Below are 20,056 nucleotides of genomic sequence, written 5' to 3' on the forward strand. Positions count from 1 at the left end.
CTGTGTTCACTTTAGTGTCTTTTTCTCTAGAAATTCTCTGAAGAGGACACTTTACTTGGTAAGAATTATTATTAATAATACTATTACTTAATCTAAGAATTTTTGTACCAAGAATTTTCTAGTGATTAGCCCTACATTGTTATAAATGACATGCTTAAATGTGTCTATACTTTATTCCAGGCCAAATATTTGTACAGAGTCCTGCTTTGACATTTGTTTGGATTCCTATGGATTTTATTTAGTGGTTTCTCTTTTGTTAATGATGATAGAACACTTTTAGAAAGGTTTGAAACCTTTTGAATCTTTAGTGGATTTGAAAACCCCACCTGCTTTCTTTTAAGAAGGCAGGAATTGTATCTGCTTTGAGCTTGTGCATGCTAACACCCCACTTCTTCCAAAGTCCTTGCTCAGTGCCTTCATGTCTCAGCATCACAGCCTGCAACTAGGAACGCCTCCAAGCCACAGAGAGAAGCAGTAAAGATGTCCCAGTGGGGCTTCTGGCTGAGGCCCTTGCCTGTTTTCTGTCAGCGTGAGCCTGACCCTACCTTGGGAGGGAGGATTGGGTTGTCCCATTATTTCCCTGTCAGGATAGGTGGTATTAAAGCAGCTTTTGTCTTGCTTGCACTGTGAGTCTGTTCTGTGTATAAGGCTCCAGTGTGTTTCACCTGTGCTTAATGCCATGTTTTGAAAAATTCTACCACCAAAGTTTTTCCTTGGATAGTGAAGACACTTTTGAATGCTTGTCTTTATGCCTACCCTAGTTGGTCAGTAAATGCATTGATGGGCTTCATTGAACTTTGGACCCATTCCTTTGTCATCTTTCATGTCTTCCTAGGCTGGTGGTGGTGTTGGGCAACTTAATGCTTCCTGAAGGTTATAGATACTACAGGAGCTAATAATGTATTGCCAAATCAGTGAGGAAACTTTGGATTTGATAAAGTTGGTTTCTTTATGGCACATTTCAGAAAATTTTGTGTGCCACGATGTATTATGACACTTTAAGAGGAAGATGGCTAGACTATGGTGGTCCCAAATTTTGGGGGGTCGGGGGTGGGGCTAGAACCCCTCTTGTGCCGATTATTTCATTGGGCTAGTTTTTTCTTTCTTTAGTTCTGGGATACATGTGTAGAACATGCAGGTTTGCTACATAGGTTTACATGTACCGTAGTGGTTTGCTGCATCTATCAACCTGTCATCTAGATTTTAAGCCCCTCAAGCATTAGCTATTTGTCCTGATGCTTTCCCTCCCCTCAGTCCCTCTCCCCTCCCTGACAGGCCCCGGTGTGTGTTATTCCCCTCCCTGTGTCCATGTGTTCTCATTGTTTAGCTCCCACTTACAAGTGAGAACATGCAGTGTTTGGTTTTCTGTTCCTGTGTGAGTTTGCTGAGGACGATGGCTTCCAGCTTCATCCATGTCCCTGCAAAGGACATGATCTCATTCCTTTTTGTGGCTGCATAGTATTCCATGGTGTATATGTGCCACATTTTCTTTATCCAGTCTATCATTGATGGGCATTTGGGTTGGTTCCATGTCTTTGCTATTGTAAGTAGTGGTGCAATAAACATATGTGTACATGTATCTTTAGGGACTAGTTTTTTCATAGAGTCCTCTCTTTAAACAACAACAAAAAAAGCTTTATTGAGGTATAATTCACATACCATACAATTTACCCATTTAAATTTGAAGTATGTAATTCAATTATAATTAGTATATTTACAGATATGTGCAATTGTATGTGTGTGTGTACACATTGCTGTGGTCTGAATGTATCACCCAAATTCATGTGTTGAATCCTAATGGCCAATGTGATGGTATAAAGAGGTGGGGCTTTTAGGAAGTGTTTAAGTTGTAAGGGATTAGATAGATCCACATAGATGGGATTAGGGCCCTTTTAAAAGGGCCTGAGGGGGAATGGGTTTGCTCTCTTCTGCTCTTCCACCATATGGGGATACAGCATTTGTTCCCTTCTGGAGGGTGTGGCAACAAGGCACCATCTTGGAAGCAGAGAGACGCCCTCACCAGATACTAAACCCCAGTGCCTTGATCTTGGACTTCCTCTCCTCCAGAACCATAAGAAATAAATTTCTATTATTTATAAATTACCTAACCTGTGGATTTTGTTATAGCAGCACAGACAGACAAAAATTGGTACTCAGAGTGGGGTGTTGTTATAGCAAATACTTAAAAGAAAAGTGGAATTAGGTAATGGATAGAGGATGGAACAGTTTGGAAGTGTTTGCTAGAAAAAGCCTGGATTTCTGTGAACAGAGCATTAAGAATGATTCTAGTGAGAGCGTAGAAGAAGAGGAGAGTCGTAGAGATAACCTATGTCTTCTTAGAAATTTCTAAGTGGTTGTGATCAGAATGCTGGTAGAATTATAGACAGTAAAGCCCATTCTGATGCAGTCATATATGGAAATAAATATCTTATTGGAAACTGGAGGACAGATAGTCCTTGCTACAAAGGGACAAAGAACTTGGCTGAATTGTGCCTATACTCTAGGGCTTTGGGGAAAGCAGAATTTAAGAGTGATAGGATATTTGGTGGAAGAAATCCCTGAGCATAGTGTTCAGTATGCTGCATGATTTCTCTTAATTGCTTACAGTAAAATGTGAGAGAAATGAATTGAAAATGGAATTTATAATCCAAAGGGAAGTAGAGGCTGAGCACTATGGCTCATGCCTGTAATCCCAGCACTTGGGGAGGCCAGAGTGAGAGGATTGCTTAAGCTCAGGAGTTCAAGACCAGCCTGGGCAATATAATGAGACCTTATCTCTACTAAAAACAAAAATGTGCACTTAGCCCCAGCTACTCAAGGGGACTGAGGTGGGAGGATTGCTTAAGCCTGGGAGGTCAAGGCTACAGTGAGCCATTATTCTGCTGCTGCACTCCAGCCTGGGTGACAGAATGAGACCGTTTCCAAAAAAAAAAAAAGGAAGCAGAATGTAAGGATTTGGAAAATTTTTAGCTTGCTCAGGTTGTAAAAACATGTTTGGGAGAAAACACCAAGGGTGTGGCCAAGTGACCTTTTGATAAGGAGATTAGTATGGATAGAAGGAAGCCAGATGCTATTCATCAAGATAATGGAAGAATGATCCTGAAGGCATTTCAGAGATTATCAGTGCTGCCCCTCCCATCAGAGGCCCAGAGTACCAGGGCCCAGGGAACAGAACTATGTCAAAGGAGAGGCCTTGGGCGCCTGCAGGACCTCAGCATTCACTGCCCAGCGTCACTTCTCTGCTCTCTGCATTACGGTGCAGCCCTCCTTGGATATCCCAGCTGTGGATCAAGGGGGCTGAAGTGCAGCTAGTCCCATTGCTCTGGAAGGCACAGGCCATAAACCTAGGTGGCATCCACATGGTGCTAAGTCTGCAGATATTCAGAGTGCAAGACCTGTGGATGCATGGCTACCTTCACCTAGATTTGAAAGGATGCCTCAGAAAGTCTTGGACTCAGACAGAGAATTGCTGCAGGGTAGGTCTGCTGCAGACTCCTAGCTTGGATAATGCCTAATGAAGCCATAGGGGCAGGAGTGCCAAAAAGAGCCCCCACTAGGGCAATGCCCAGCAGAGTCTTGAGGTTGAGGGTACACCAGCGAGCTCCCACAAGGACAATGCCTAATGGAGCTGTGGGGGTGGGGCCGCCACCGAGAGCCTGTAACTGTAGAGTTACCAGTGTGTAGTGCCAACCTAGGAGAGCTGCAGGTACCTGACTGCAACCTATGAGAGCTGCTGTGAGGGCTGTGCCCAGCAGTTGGCGGCAGGGCTGCCCAGAGCCTTGGGAACCCAGCTCCTGCCCCATTGTGTCTGGAAGGCAGGACGTGGAACCAAAGATTTATTCTCCAGCCTTAAGATTGATTTGATGCTTGTCCTGTTTGGTTTTGGATTTGGTTGGGAAATGTTACTCTTTTCTTTCCTATTTCTCCCTTTTGTAATGGGAATGTCTGTTCTTTGTCTGTCCCACAGTTTTTTTTTTTTTTTTTGGTGACAGGATCTTGCTCTGTCATTCAGGCTGGAGTACAGTGGCAACCTCTGCCTCCTGGGCTCAAGCTATCTTCCCACTTCAGCCTGCTGAGTAGCTGGGACTACAGGCGTGTGCCATCACACCCAGCTAGTTTTTTTTTCTTTTTTTGTATTAGAGATGGGGTTTTGCCATGTTGCCCAGGCTGTTCTCGAACTCCTGGGCTCAAGAGATTCGGCCGCCTCAACCTCCCACCGTGCTGAGATTACAGGAGTGAGCCACTGCTGAAGTCTGAATGAAGTACTTTGCCTCAGGTTGAAACACATCTTTGAGTCTCACACGTCTGATTTAGATGATATTTAGATGAAATTTTAGACTTCAACCTTCTGAATTGATGCTGGCATGAGATAAGACATTGGGGCTATTGGGATGGAATGAATGTATTTTGTATGTGAGAAGGACATAAATTTGGGGGACCTGGGGTGGAATGTCATGGTTTGAATGTTTGTGTCTCCTTATGGCCTTATCACCTCCCCAATGCAACTGTATTAAGAGGTGTGGCTTTTGGGAAGTGATAAGGTCGTGAGGGCTCCAGTCTCATGAATGGATTCTTGCTCCCATCAAAGGGCTGGAGAGAACTAGCTAGGATCCCTTTTTGCCCTTCTGCCTTCTGCCATGTGAGGGCACAGCAAGAAGGCCTTCACCAGACACTGAATGCTGGCACCTTGATCTTGAACTTCTCAGCTTCTAGAACTGTGAGAAATAGATTTTGTTCTTTATAAGTTATCTAGTCTCAAGTATTTTGTTATAACTGCAGAAATGAATAAACACACATACATTGTATATACAGTGTTCAATTAATATATTCACAGGTATGTGCAACCACCTCCATAGTCAATTTTAGAACAAAAAGAGACCCTGCACCCTTTAGCTATCATACCCCCACTCCCTGCCATCCCATTGCTCCCCCTGCTTACCCAACCCTAAGGAACTCTACTTTCTGTCTACATAGATTTCCCTGTCCGGGACATTTCTTGTGAATGGAATCATCTGTGGTTTTTGTTAGTGTCTTCTTTCACTTAGCATAATGTTTTCATGGTTAATCTATGTTGTAACATGCATTAGTACTTCATTCCTTTTTATGGCTGAATGATATTCACTTGTATGTGTAGTCCCAGCTACTCAGGAGGTTGAGGCAGGAGAATGGCGTTAACCCGGGAGGCGGAGCTTGCTGTGAGCCGAGATCGCGCCACTGCACTCCAGCCTGGGCAACTGAGTGAGAATTCGTCTAAAAAAAACTAAAACTAAAACTAAATAAATAAATAAATTTCCTTGTATCTATATACTACTTTTTGTTTATTCAACTGTTGATGGACATTTATGTTTCTACCTTTTGGGCATTGTGAATAATGCTTCTGTAAACATTGGTGTATACGTATCTTTGAGTGCTTACTTTCCATGTTTTTGTATATAGGTCTAGATTATAATTGCTTCATTATACGGTAATTCTATGCTTTGCTTTTTGAGGAAGTGCCAAATTGTTTTCTAGAGCAGCTGCACCATTTTACATTCCCAATAATAATGCACAAGGGTTTCAGTTTCTCCACATTCTTGCCAACACTTGGCATTTTTCCTTTCCTTTCCTTTTTCCTTTCCTTTTTCCTTTCCCTTTTCCTTTCCTTTCCTTTCCCCTTTCCCCTTCCCCTTCCCATTCCTTTCCTTATAGCTGTCCTAATAGGTGTGATATGGTTTGGCTGTGTCCCAAATCTCATCTTGAATTGTAGCTCCCGTAATTCCCATATACTGCAGGAGGGACCTGGTCCGAGGTAATTGAATCATGGAGTTGGGTCTTTCCCATGCTATTCTAGTGATAGTGAATAAGTCTCATGAGATCTGATGGTTTTATAAAAGGGAGTTTCTCTGCACAAGTTCTCTTCTCTTGTCTGCCACCACGTGAGACATGCCTTTCACCTTCTGTCAGGATCTTGAGGCCTCCTAAGCCACGTGGAACTGCGAGTTCATTAAACTTCTTTCTTTTGTAAATTGCCCAGTTCTCTGGTATGTCTTTATCAGCGGCATGAAAATATGGACTAATACAAGGCATCAGATTATAACTCACTGTGATTTTGATTTGCTTTTTGTTGTTGAGTTGTAGGAATTTGTATATTCTAGATATTAATACTCTATCAGTTATATGATTTGCAACTGTTTTGTCCCTTTCTGCAGGCTGTCTTTTCACTGTCTTCATAGTATCCTATGATGTGCAAAAGTTTTTAATTTTTGATGAAGTTCATTTATTGTATTCTTTTGTTGCCTGTGCTATTGGTGTCATATCTGAGTAGTCATTGTCAAATCCAATGTCAGCATAAAGATTTTTGCATATGTTTTCTTCTAAGAGTTTAACAGAGATAATTTTATTTCTTCCTTTCCAGTTTGGATGGCTTTCATTTCTTTTTCTTACTTAATTGCTCTGGCTAGAGCTTCCACTACTGTGTTAAGTAGAAGTGACAAAAGCAAGAATTCTGTCTTGTTTCCACTCTTAGGGGAAAAGCTTTCACTATTTCACCATTGAGTATGATGTTTGCTGTGGAATTTATAACAGACGTTAACAGATATTTAATTTCCTTGCCTTGCTGGAGTGTTTCAGGAACGATTCTGTATTCTTTGACTGTCCTGGGACTCTTGGATCCAGAATGCAGTCTAGAAGCCCAGAACGAGTTGGCTGGGGAGTTGGGAGACACAGGTAACATGATTTTGTTCGATGTTATAGTGTGGTGTCAGTTCACCTTTCTTTCCAGACCTGGTGGCCATTTTGTAGTCTTGAGGGTTGCAGCAAAGGCCTTAGGTTTTGAGTGGTCTTTCAGAGGCAAGGGGGGTTCTTATACCAAGGTTCTCACAACTTTACTCCCTTTTTGTCCCAAAATGATTGAGACCATAGGGTGGTCTTGAAGGAGGTCACCTGAATATATCCACATCCCCATCCCAATTTCACTTCGCCTCTCGTACTTCAGTACCAGGTTTAGGGGACATGTGCCATTCAAGTTAGGTTGGCTTTGTAATGACTTTTCAGGGTGGATTTTGGCTTCCTACAGGTAAGAACTTTCTACCTTTGTAATATCCTGACTCATGAGTTGAAACAATAGATATGATGAAGGCCCATGCCCCATTTAGAAGAGTAAGTCTCACGTTGCCAGGTCAGAAATAGATCCTCTTTCATCTTGTTAAGCGTCGTGCTGAATCCTGAGAGTGGTAATCCCGCAATAGGCAGAGAGAGGAAGACGTTGCCCTGAAGCTGTGGGGAGGCCTGGGGTTCATTCCTACTGGGCTGAGGGTTCTGGTCTCTTCTACCAGTTTAAACAAAAGGGCACAGATAGCCAAGAGCAGTATCAGTTGAGAGTAGCACGAATCCTGGGCGCCGTTGTGTGCTGTTTAGTTTTGGCCCCTGTTTTAATACAGGGAGAGGGCACATGGTGAAGCTCTGGCCACCTGTGAGTGTTGGCAACCCCAGGGGGGGCCAGTCCGTCCTGCTGGCTGTACTTTGCTTGAGAACTGGAAATACTGGACATATGACATTTTCCTTCTGACTCTCACCATTTGTGTGGCTTATGCAGGAGGCAGGGGAGGAACATTCTAAATGACCTGGAGCTATGCATCTTGCCAGAATCAACAAGCAGGACAAGCCTTTGGGCAGAACAGTTGAGCCACTTTTCAAAGGCAGTGACCCTCTAGTACCACCTACTTCAAACTGGCTCTGGAGGAGTAGACTGTAGTGGAGTGGACTCGAATGGAATGCCCTGCTGATTGTGTGGAGCAGGCTGAGTTGCACATGGTTTCTGGCCAGTGATGTTCATTTATGTGGCCAGGTCTCAAACTCAATATTGTTTTTAAGAAAATCTTTCTGAATGAAGAAGTCTCCATGGGCTCTTAGTCCATAAAAGCTAAGATTCTTTGCAGAGTTTCATTGGGCAGCAGTTCCATGTCCAGGGGTGGAGGTTTGGCTTTGTCAGACTGTCCCACAGAGCACGTTGAAGTCCTGGGTGCTGGGCAGGGCTGCAGGGGAGCACCCCCAGGGCTGGGTCCTAGGGCGCCTTGACACTGTTAAAAGTTACTGAAGGCCCCAAAGGGCTGTGGTTATGTGGCTGTATATATTGAAATGTACTGTTTTAGGAATTGACAGGCATTTAAAAAATACTTGTCCATGTAAAAAGAATATTATCCCATTATATGTAAACATAACATCTTTTATGGAAAAAAGCTGTATTTTCAAAAACAAAAAAAAAATGAGAAGAGTGGCATTGTTTTTGTACTTTCTAAATCCCTTTAATGTCTGCTTTAAGAGAAGGTAGTTGGATCTCCCTCCCATCCCCCCGCCATCTGCAATCAGTCACATGTCATGTGCCCTCTAGAAAACTCCGCTGTGCATTCGTGAGGGAATGCAAGGGACAAGGACACAAGGACACATCATATCTTACTATCTTGAAGATAATTTTGACTTCACCGCTCCTGGAGGTCTTGCCATAGGGGTGAGGTCACTCATACCTGGGTACCACGTGAGAGGGTACCACAGGTGGAAGCACAGGTGTGGGGATTTAGGCAGAGACCTTGGAGGCCAGGGGCTGCAACATCCCCTCACTGAATTCAGATAGAGAGGTGCTTGGGAACCACCAGTTCCTCTGGTTGTTCTCTTGTGTCTGTTGTTTGAATCAGAAACTCAGCAGCTTAGGCCTCAGAGAGATCTTGAGGTTACTTGGCCCATAACTATTATGTGCCAAATGAGGGAACTTAGTTCTTCAGTCTTCTAGAATAATTTTATCCTTTTTTGTGTTAAAATGTGGATGCAGCCTGGAAGTGGTAATGCTAGATGCTGCATACCACCTTGATGGAAGTAGATGAAGTGATTAACTTCAGTCACCCGAGTCTGGAGAGCCTGGGACCAGGCAGGGCAGCAGCATTTGAGGGACTTTTGGGAAGCTTGGCACAGCTTGAGTGTAGGAGCTGTGGTGCACAAGTACAGGCAACTGTCTCTCTGTCTCTTCCCCCAGTGTTTGTTGAGCCAATGTGATGTTCCCTGTCCTGTGTTGGCTGCCCAGGTATATACGGCACTTTCTATCCTCAGGTCACCTTTACTGGGGGGCAGACTAAAGGTTTGTAAAAGAAACTGTGATACCAACGTCATTCGATGAGCCACCGAGAGTGCCTTGGAACAAAGGAGTGTTAATTGACGGCGACCGGAGAATAAGAAGTGGTGGCTCTTTTACCTGATATGTAAAGGAGCTGAGGAGAGAAGGGTGTTGCAGAGGAAAGCAGGGGTCTCCATCCTCTTCCTCCCCACTGCTGTTGCAGGCTGACAGTCTTTGAGTGCACACACAGATGTGACTGTGTTTCACGCTGTCAGAGGCCCTGTGAGTCCCACCACCTCCTGAAGCATAAAGGTCCTTAGTGTGGTGCTCAGAGACCCCTGACCATGGGGTGCAGGGTGCACAGAACTGGCCATGAGCTGACTTTGTAGAAGGGCAGCCTTGGAGGGAGGGCGAGACAGTCATGAAAGTGGACCCATTTTCCTCTGTCAGGAAGGATGGGGGAAGTGAGGAGGACCTGATCTATATTTCCCAAGAGAAGCTACTTCAGTAGCTGAAGCAGGTGGTTTTGGCAAATACGAAGGACAGGTTTTTTCTTGGGTCCCAGGACTTGCTTTCCTCCTGGGAAGCCCGACCTCCTGTGTGGCTCCATGGCTCTGGTCAGATTCCTGACTACTTAGCATCACAACAGTGGAGGACAACGGAATTCTAAAAAGATTTAGAGGAAACTTAGTAACGTTTACAGGAGACACTTTGAAATTCGATTGTTGTGACTCTTAATGGCTCAAATTGCGGAGAGGAGGAGAACTCGTGTAATGCAATGCTAAGAGTGGATTTTGATGGTGGAGCGAAGGAAGTTTGAATTAGCTTTGATTAGAATGTAGCCTCATCATGGGGACTCCATTCCCATGGGGCGTATTGGATGCTTTAAGATGGATTCGCCTGAGTTCAGAGGTGGGCATCAGAGTGATTTGCTTGCATACCAGTCATGCCTGTGGTCCCGGGTAGCTTTCTGCTCATCAGCCCAGTGAATGGGGCTCTGCTTTTCTCCCTTTGGCTTTGCCTCTGGTCCAAGAAGCCAACTTCCTGAAATAGAAAAGGAGGAGCTGTTCTTTGGCCAATGATTTGAGAATAGCTAGAACTAAAGTTACCAACTGTGGAGGGCGGTTCCCTGTGGGCCTCATCAACAGCTGAGGGCCCCCTTTCAGACACCTGTGAACAAGCTTCTCCAGAATCCTTGCATGCAGCTTTTGCAGAACTGCTAAAAGCAGTGGTCGGTCATGCTTGCCACAAACTGCTTCTGTTGAGATCATCATTCTACGATCTTGACCAATGGGTGAAGTTTGGTTGCACTTTTGGCGTCTTGAATTCACAGACCTGTGGAAACCAGATTAGGGAGCATGTTGGAGGTGGCTCTGTAACTGACAATGCTAAGATTGAGAACATAGTGATCACATGTTAAGTGTGTATTGAGTGAATTAATGAAGGAATAATGAATTTCAGGACTAAGGGGAAACATAGAAAGAGGCAATTATAAAGGAAGTGAAAACAGACCTCCCAGCTGACCGGAATGAACCCAGGGGTTTATGAAGGCCTTATTAGGGCAACTGAAGTCTTAATTTGGGAATTGAAGGAGGTAGCAATGGAGTCTTAAACTTTTCCACTCAAATTACAAGAGCCAGGTAAAAAGAGAATTAGTGCAGAATCTGGTATTTGAGCTTCCCGCATTGATTTTTCTAAATTATTTGCCAAATTACAGGTTGTTTACTTTCTTTAGCTAAAGCACCATTCAGGGTTTGCCTTTGTCATTGTACAGTTTGTCCCTAGGTCATGGGAGCTGAGGCTGTGTGTAGGAGGCTGCAGGCCTGAGAGGTGTCAGTGATGGGGTGGAGCTGGGGGTGTTGGGAGAGATTTGAGCAGACCCAGCTGGGCAGCACCATAGGGCTGCTGGGTAGGTATTTTTGGGAAGCAGAATGCTGAGCTCTTACTCAGAAATCCAGTGTAGGAGGCAGATGATCTCCTGAAGCCCTCTGCACAGAAAAGGAACCGGCTTTGGAGAGCATCATGGGTTTCTGCTGCTTCCTCAACTGGTCTCCCCAGTTCCAGGAAGGCAGAACAGGTCATCAAGAGGCACAGCTTGGGCTTCTGGATCGTGACACAGGAGCAAAGTGGTGGATGGGTCATGTCTGTGAACAACGAGGTGTGAGCAGCCCAGTGTAGGGCACAGGGTGCCCAACATGGTGGGCCTAGTGGCTCACTGCTGGGTCTGATTTAAGAAAGATACCTGGATAGGGCAATGTAAGAACCGTCTCTGGGTCCCCAAGGATGGGTTGGGAGCTGAGTTGTACCTGCAGCTGGCCGGGAGCCACAGGAACTCTGGTACGTATGGAAGGTATGGCATGGGGGCTGCCACACTGTGACTCAAGAGTGTGATGGGTGGATGTGGGCCTCAAAATGGGCCAGCTCTGCCCAGACCAGAGCATTGTGCTTCCTGCGGAGCATCCCTGGAGTCCGTGTGACTGTGTGGCCAGAGAGCATGGTCTTGGGGCAGGCAGATGATAAGAGGCCGCACCAGAATGGAAGTTGTCTGCATTTGGAGGCAGGAAGCAACGCAGAACTCTCCCTGCAGTTGGTAAGCCTACTCTTAAGGTGTCCCATGCTTCCCTGCACCTGCCTGCCCTATACCTTCTGGATCCAGGTGTCCTTTTGGAACTAGAGGATCCGGAGCCAGAGGGGCCGGCGGTCTGGTACTCCTGCCTTGGGCATCTGGGTGGGCATTCTGGTACTCCTGCTTTGGACTTCCCAGTGGCCAGGCAGTGGGTACCTGGGAGGATGTTGCACCAGTCTGTGCGGGAGACCAAGAGAACTAAATACAGGAGATCACGCACACTCATTAAAAAACAATACTGCAGAAAAGTTAGATTACATTGCTAGATAAAGTCATTTTTAATATGCCCATACCCCGTGTCAGTTTTCAATCTCGTGCGACCTGCCTACTGTATGATAGTGATGCATTTCAGAGCCATTAATCATTGTTTACCAACCTTTCCTGTTCGTAGGAACCCTATGTTTCTATTGTCTTTGCTAAATTCTTGATTTTCTGAGTTGAGGATTGGTTTTCCTTATACATGTTTATATAGATGTTGCCCTGAAAACAGAACACACAGTAGTTACTTACTGAATGTACTAGTGATATAGAGAATGAAAAGATGTCATCATCTTTAGAATAGAATGCCAGGCCCTCCTGGGCTCTGGGGTGTGTGCTGGTGATGGGCTAATGTTGATAACTGGCTGTTTGGGGGTGGCGATAAAGCATCCAAAGCACATTGACTGTTTCCCTACAGCTTTCTTCATTGAGGAGAGGAGAGATCTTAATCAGCTGTACACGCCTCTTCACTCCAAACTATTACTCCTTGCATAGTTTTAACGATTATGATTACATTATGTTTCCTCCACAAGCAAGAATGTCTTTCCTCTTTACTTTTGAGGTGTATCTTTTTTTCTTTAACTCCTTTTTTTTTTTTTTTTTTTAACTCCTTTAACTTTTTAAAAAAACTGCTTTAAGGGAAGAAGAAAAGGAAAAGAATGGAAGAAAAAGAAAAGAAAATAGAAGGGCAAAGTCCTTCAGTATTTCCAGAAGCTGCCTGTATAGAAGAAAAAGGCCTGTGCAGTTAATATTCATGTGACTTGGCCTCAAGCACTTAATGGCCTCATTGTGTTTAGGTATAGAGCAGTGATTTCTCTGGAATTCCTAGAAAGGGAGGGGGAGCCCTCCACAAGGACAGAGGGGGATCACAAGGGACCCTGAGTATAGGTTTTTGTGTGAGGAGAAATCATATAGGACCCTTGGCCTGAAACTGGATGAAAACATTCTTTCTTAGATACATTTTAAAGTTTTAAAGTTGCATGAGTAATTTGTGATCTTTATTTTAAATAGTCAAACCCAGAAGTCTGTAGAGAGTGAAATTCCCACTTCACTTCTCATGGCCCTCCTTCGAGGTCGGTGTTTAGGGTTCTTTTGGCTCTGTTGTTCTGTGGAATTAACTAATTACTTTTTTATTGATGCATAATAGATTAACATAGTTTCAAGGTACATGAGGTAATTTAATGCATTCATGTAATTCTAAAGGTCAAATCAGTGTATCTGATATACGCACCACCTTAAATATTTTTCTTAACTTTAGAAATACTCAAATTCTTCTCTTCTTGCTATTTTGAAGTGTACAATATTGTAGACTGTAGTCACTTTATTGATTAATTAAGTGTACTTATTTCAAGAATGAGCAGAAATGAGGCCTAGTATTACATAAATCGATAAGGTGACCATGTATTTGTACCCATTAATCAACTTTTTGTAATCCTCCATACCGCCTACTCTTCCCAGTCTCTGGTAACCACCAATCTACTCTCTGTCTTCATGCGATCTGCGTTATAGCTTGCACATGAGTGAGAACGTGTCATGTGTCTTTCTATGCTGGGCTTATTTCACTTAACATAATGTCTTCCATGTTAATACATGCTGTTGCAAATGATAGAAGTTCACTCCTTTTTTATGGTTGAATAGCACTCCACTATGTATATGTACCACCTTTTTTTAAGGAGTTCGTTGTTGGACACTTAGATTGGTTCCATATCTTGACTATTGTGAATAATGCTGCAGTACACATGGGAGTGCAGATGTCTTTTTGATACAGATCCTTTCTTTTGGGTATATACCCAGCAGTGGAATTGCTGGATCATATGATAGTTCTATTTCTAGTTTTCTGTGGAACCTCCATATTGTTCTCCGTAGGGGCTGCACTAATTTATATTCCCACCAACAGAGTACAAGGGGTCCCCTTTGGTACATTCTCCCCAGTATCCATTATTCCCTTTTTGATAATAGTCATTTTAACTGGGGTGAAATGGTATCTTGTTGTGGTTTTGATTTGTATTTCCCTGATAAATATTAGTGCTGTGCATTTTTTGGAAACACCTGTTGGCTATTTGTATGTCTTCTTTTAGAGATGTCTGTTCACGTTTTGCCCATTTTTTAAATCGGATTACTTGTTTTTTTGCTGTGGAATTGTTTGAACTCCTTATATATTCTGGTTATTAATCTCTTGTCAGATGAGTAGTTTGCAAATAGTTTCTCTCATTTTCTCTGTTTGGAATTCCTGGGTGCAGACACGCACAGATATGCCGCTTTCCCGTTTTTATGGCAGTGTTGCCTATTCCTAGTGCTTAGCTCTTTGCCTTCTTTATTAAATACTTGCCTTCTGTGAGTGCTGTGTGAAGCACTCTGTGGGAATTGCATCGTTTCATCCTTGCATGAGGTTGATACTGTTTTGTTCTCAGTTTACAGTTGAGGAAATTGAGGCAGAGAGTGGCTGAGCGCTTGTGCAGGCTGCCCCCACCCCAGCTGGTGGAGGCTGGGTTCTGAGCCACTTTCACAGCCGCCTCCCACAGACCAGAGCGCATGTCCCTGTGGCTCCTTTAGAGCTTTTGCATGCCTTCCAGGCTGCTTCCCATGCTGGAGGAGTACTGTGCTCTACTATATTTAAGTCGGCTCCTGTCCAGACATTTTTTCCATGAGTTCAGCAAAGATTTGAGCCACTTGGCCCTGTGCTAAGAGATGGGATACAGCAGTAATCAGGACAGATAGGGTCCTCGGCCTCAGAGCTACCTCTTCCTGGGGAAAGGACACAAAAAACGTTGGCAGGAAGAAGAACAGAACTAGCAAGCCTGATGTGTTCTGCAGAAGAAGAGGCAGCCAAGGGCTGAGCTATAGACCTGTGTGGAGAGAGTCTGGAGTGGGCCAGGCGGCCTGATACCTCAGGGTGGACAGGGCAGGACAGGGTGGATGGGGAGCCTTGATGCTCTGCGGAGGCTACCGGCAGGGGAAGGTGGAAGGCGACCCGGGCCACGGGTGTTTGAAAAAATTCCAAATACAAGGCAGAGAGCATGCAAAGGCCATGAGGGAGGATAGAGTCTGAGAACCTGGAGGAGGCCAGGCTGGTGAGCGAGGTGACTCCAGCATGGGACAGCGGTGTCTGGGCAGCCTGGAGAGGAGGCAGGAGCCACACGGGTCAGGCCTGGCAGCTGTCGCTGCAAAGTTGGGTGCATTTGAAGTACAGAGGGCAATGGTGTCATCTCAAGGGCTCCCCAGAGCTAGGGCTGGTTGAATGGGAAGCAGTGAGGATGCTTAGAGACAGGGCAGCTGAGTCCCAGTTCAGATGAGGGGCAAAGGCCTGGAGTTAGCAGCAGAGCTGGAAGGGAGTGGATGGCCCTCAGATGCTTCTGCAGCCAATGAGCTGGGCTAGCGGATTGCATGGACGGAAGGCAGAAGAGAAAGTTAGGAATGGAGAACTCTTGTTTCTGCCTTGTGCAGTTTGGTGGGTGCCATGAACTGGGGGAGAGGAGGGATTTGGGCAGGCACATTTAGGTTGCTTCCAGTTTTTCTGTAAAGTGTGTAGTAATCATTCCGTGTGTGTATGTGTGTATGTACACGTGTGCATGCATGTGCGTCTTTCTGTAGGATAAGCTATTCCAAGTAGGATGCCTGTGCCTAAGACTAAAGTCTGAAAACTGCTGCCCCCGCTCCAGCAGGCCTCCCTACGCCTGTCCAGTGTGATCCCACCTCTGGTTTAGGGGAGCCCTGTTGTTGTTCAGGCCATCCTCAACTCTGGGTAGTCCCAGTCCTTTTAATTTTCAACTATTGATTATAGCTCATGTGTTTGTCTATGTCTCCCTGGTTCCTAGTGAAGTTTAGCGTGTTTCACATGTCTGTTTTGCAAATTGTTTGTTTCTATCCTCTCCCCATTTTTATGTTGGGCTGCTTGTCTCCTATCTCTTATTTCAGTAAAGAAGAGATTAAATGCAGATTGTTGGCTGCGTGGTAATGGAAATATTTTGTCCCAAGGCTTTTTGCCTGTCTTTTGATTTGTCTATAGGGTCTTTTGATGAACAGAAGTTAGTTTTTCCTTCATGGCTTCTAGGTTAAGAATCTTATGAAGATCTTCCTCACCCAGATTTTATAACATTATTCTTCTGTACTATCTCTTAGTAGTTTAGTAGTTCTTGTAATGCTTAAGGCACATATGGGAGGTGAGGATATGACCGTGGGATCTTAGTGAGCGTAAGTTGCCAGCTATCCATGATCTTATTTTTAATTTATGTGTCATCATTCACCTCTGGCTGCATTCTCTTACCGTATTCTGTGGATGGACATGTCTGTTCCTGTATCTGTAAATCAGCAAACTGAGTTCCTTGAAGACAGAGCCTTCCTTGGGATGATTTTGCTTTAACTCACTAATGTGGAGGTGGAGTGGCCGTCAGCAATGTGAGGGCTTCCCTTTAAAGGAGGTGGTGCGTTTCTAACCCTTCCGATCTTCTTTTGGGTTCCTCAAAAATTTTTTATTTTCTTCAAAGGGTCTCGTGTATATTCTTAAGTGTGTTGTTTTGATTGCTTCTGCGAATTAAATAATTTTCACCACTAGACTTCCTAGGTGTCTTGGAGCTGCTGTGCAGAAGGGCTGGGGAGGGTTTATAGCTTGCTCTGGGATCTCAATCTTATTAAACGTTCAGATCGGTTCTAATTATTTTGCAGTGCATGGTCTTACATTTCATCTGTAAATAGTGACAGTGTATTAGTCTGTTCTTGCACTGCTATAAAGAAATACTTGAGACTGGGTAATTCATAAAGAAAAGAGGTTTAATTCACTCCTGATTCTGCAGGCTGGACAGGAAGCATGGCAGCATCTACTCGGCTTCTGAGGAGTCCTCAGGAAACCTACAATCAAGGTGGAAGGCGACGGGGGAAGCAGATACGCTTTATATGGCTGGAGGAAGAGGAAGAGAGGTGGGGGGAGGTGCCACACACTTAAACAACCATGTCTCGTGAGAACTCCATCACAACAGCACCACGAGGATGGTGCTAAACCATTCATGAAGGATCCACCACCACGGTCCAGACACCTTCCACCAGGCTCCACCTCCAACACTGGGGATTATAATTTGACATGAGATTTGGTGGGGACACAGAACCAAACCATATCAGATGGTTTTTAAAAATCTTTTTCAATTCAACATTTACGCCTTGTTTCTGTTTCTTACTTCACTACATTTTCTAGACCCCTAGAACAGTTATGGCTGATACTGCCATTGTGAGCTTTCTGGCCCTAATTTTAGTCATTTGTGCTTCTTCATTATGTGTGCCACTTGCCTGCTGGAAGTTTTGGATAGATGCCTTTTTTCAGGTTAAGGGGGTTCCTTATTTATATCTCATCACTAAAATCTTTAATTTCTGGCATGCAGGGGATTTTAAAAGAAATTCTGCTTTCTTCTGTGCTTTGGATTTCAGGCTCACTCTTGTAGAGTTTCTTTTCCCCAAAAGGAAATGAAAAATCTGTTCCAGCAAGTGATTGAAAGAATCAAAATGAAGAGAAACTTTACAATTATTGCAAAAGTTTTCTATTTTTTTGGCTTATCGTACAAATTATATTTTGTTAAAATCACAAACTATCACAAACTATGTGATAGCTGTTGACTTGCATCTTGGTTCTGCCATTGATAACTGTGTGGCCTTGGCATATAATTACTATCTCCTAGCCTTGTGTTCTGCATCTGTAAAATGGGGTAACACTGCTGCCTCAAAGGATTGACATCTAGTTGTTCTTAATTAAAAACCGCCAATCTTTGCATGTTATATTTTGTGTCTCCCAGGCCTTTACTGCCTTCAATTTGATCTTCAAAAGCCCCTCCTGTGAGAGATTGTAAAGCATTTGGTAAGATTCTGGCAGGTAATAGGTTGTCAATCAAGGGTGGCTGCTATTGCCCTGAGCACAGTTATCATAGCTGTTACCACCATCTTGGGTGGCATCATCTGGAGAGTCAGGAATGGCTGCGAGCCCTGGGATTCTAGTCCCAGGGATCCTGTATGCTCGGTTACGGAGTGAAGACACGTGCCCACTCTTGTTTCAGTGTAGCTTGTGTAGCACGTGGTGCCATGATAAAAATACTCATGTTTGTGTTTGCAGATTTGACTCTTCTGGATGAACGGTGGCGTGTATTTTTGTGCCAAGTACACACTGTTTTAACTACTTTTGTTTTAGGGTGCATTTTACTAAATGATAAGTAATTCTCCCTTAATGCTCTGTGATTGGCCATCTTACCCACTTATTTTGTTAGTTTTAGGATTATTCCACTGGTTCTAAGAAAAAACTGCTTGAATTTAGATAGATACATACTGCATTTCATTTATAAAGTTGTTTTGGATATTTATATTACTTTTAAGAGAATTAATCCTTATGATGTTTAATCTTTCCATTTGAGAACTTAGCGTGTTTCCATTCATTTAGGTATTTTTATATCTCCTAAGTAAGTGCTGTAATATTTTATGGTTTGTATAAGATTATTCTTAGGGCTAGCCTAAAATATGCATACCTGTGTATGTAAGCTATTGTGAGTGTGGTCTTTTCTGTAGATTTTCTGCTCAGTCGCTGTTCTGTGCATGTGTCCTCCGCTGCCTCTCTCCACTCTGCTGGCCTTTGGCTAGTTTTAGAGCAGTGTGCTGCCTCTTTCAGGTAGGCGGCCTCTGACCTCCGTGTGCTTCTGGCCTGCATGGCCGTAGGGGGAAGCACGCTCTCTGGCTAACCCATCTTTGTGCTTGCTCGGCTGGTAGCTCCTGGAGGCCCTGCCCTAAGGATTATTGGGCCTGTTGGTCCTGCTTGACCCTGAAATTGAGACCCAGGTGGAATCTGGGCCTGTTTACACATTTTGGCTAAGTTTTGTTGGTTTCACTGATGGTGGCAGTTCAGAAGCTGCTCCTGGGGTGTCCGTGCTCTGCCCCCTGGCCATTCACTGTCTCTATGGCCCTCTCCTGGTGTCTGCTGGTGGACAGGTTAGTGAGGGAAGAAGGGCCTTCCTAGAATTGGGCCAGATGAATGGGTCTCTGGCAGCTGAGTTGCTGCTGAGCCTTTCTGTATGTTTGGTGATTTGAAAGTACAGCAGCTCTCCTATTTCACAGCTTGTACATCTGTGGGTTCCACATCCTTGGATTCAACTAATCATGGATAAAAGTATTCACTCCCCCAAACAATCCAATACAACAATAAAACAAATAATTCAAATCAAAACAATGCAGCATAAAAGCTATTTACATAGCATTTACGTAGTGTCAGGTATTGCAATTAATCTGGAAATGTTTTAAAGTGAATGGAAGTGTGTAGGTCATATCCAAATGATACGCCATTTTATAACAGGGACTGGAGCATCCTCTGATGGATTTTGGTGTTTCTGGGGTCCTGGAACCGGTCCGCCATAGGTGCTGAGGGATGATGTTGGCAACGAGGTGGGATGGTTTCTGTTTTTGCTTCCATCTGCTGCCCGCTTCTGTGGGCCTCCTGTTCTATCATCTTTACCAGGAAAGGAGCTGTGGCTGCTGGATTTGCATTACCGAATGAAGATGCCAGAAGACACATCTGATAAAAGTGGTGTGAAGTTTGGCTTTGTTTTTTTTTGAGGCAGAGTCTCACTCTGTCACCCAGGTTGGAGTGCATTGGTGTGATCTCAGTTCATTGCAGCCTTTACTTCCTGGGCTCAAGCAATCCTCTCACCTCAGCCTCCTGAGTAGCTGGGACTACAGGCACCCACCACCACACTCAGCTAATTTTTAAAAAAAGGTTTTTATTTGTAGAAACAGTGTCACACTATGTTGCCATAACTGGTCTCGAACTCCTGAGCTCAAGCAGTCCTCTAGCCTTGGCTTCCCAAATTGTCAGGATTACAGGCCTGAGCCACTGTGCCTGGCCTGTATTTCATAGTTAATTGTTGTTTCAGCTTTAAGCTGTCCACAGGTCCTGGCAATAGCATTCTGACATTTTATAATTACTTTTTAGAAATGTTCCTTTTAATTCCATTCTGTTTACATATTTCTCAATTTGTCTTCATAAGCACCCTCTTACTCTGGGAAAACACAGTCGTCTTTAAGTCTCTGATATCAGTACAATACGGAGCTTAATTTTTTTTTTTTTTTTT

At 44.1% G+C, this 20,056-nt stretch overlaps 1 protein-coding gene across 10 annotated transcripts in view; it reads left to right on the top strand.

Moving 5' to 3' along the window:
- The window catches only part of GRB10 (growth factor receptor bound protein 10), a 203,281-nt gene that overhangs the window by 13,472 nt on the left and 169,753 nt on the right, over nt 1-20,056 (top strand). The window lies entirely within an intron of this gene.

Source organism: Chlorocebus sabaeus, chromosome 21 (assembly GCF_047675955.1).
Source record: "Chlorocebus sabaeus isolate Y175 chromosome 21, mChlSab1.0.hap1, whole genome shotgun sequence".
NCBI classification, from domain to species: domain Eukaryota; kingdom Metazoa; phylum Chordata; class Mammalia; order Primates; family Cercopithecidae; genus Chlorocebus; species Chlorocebus sabaeus.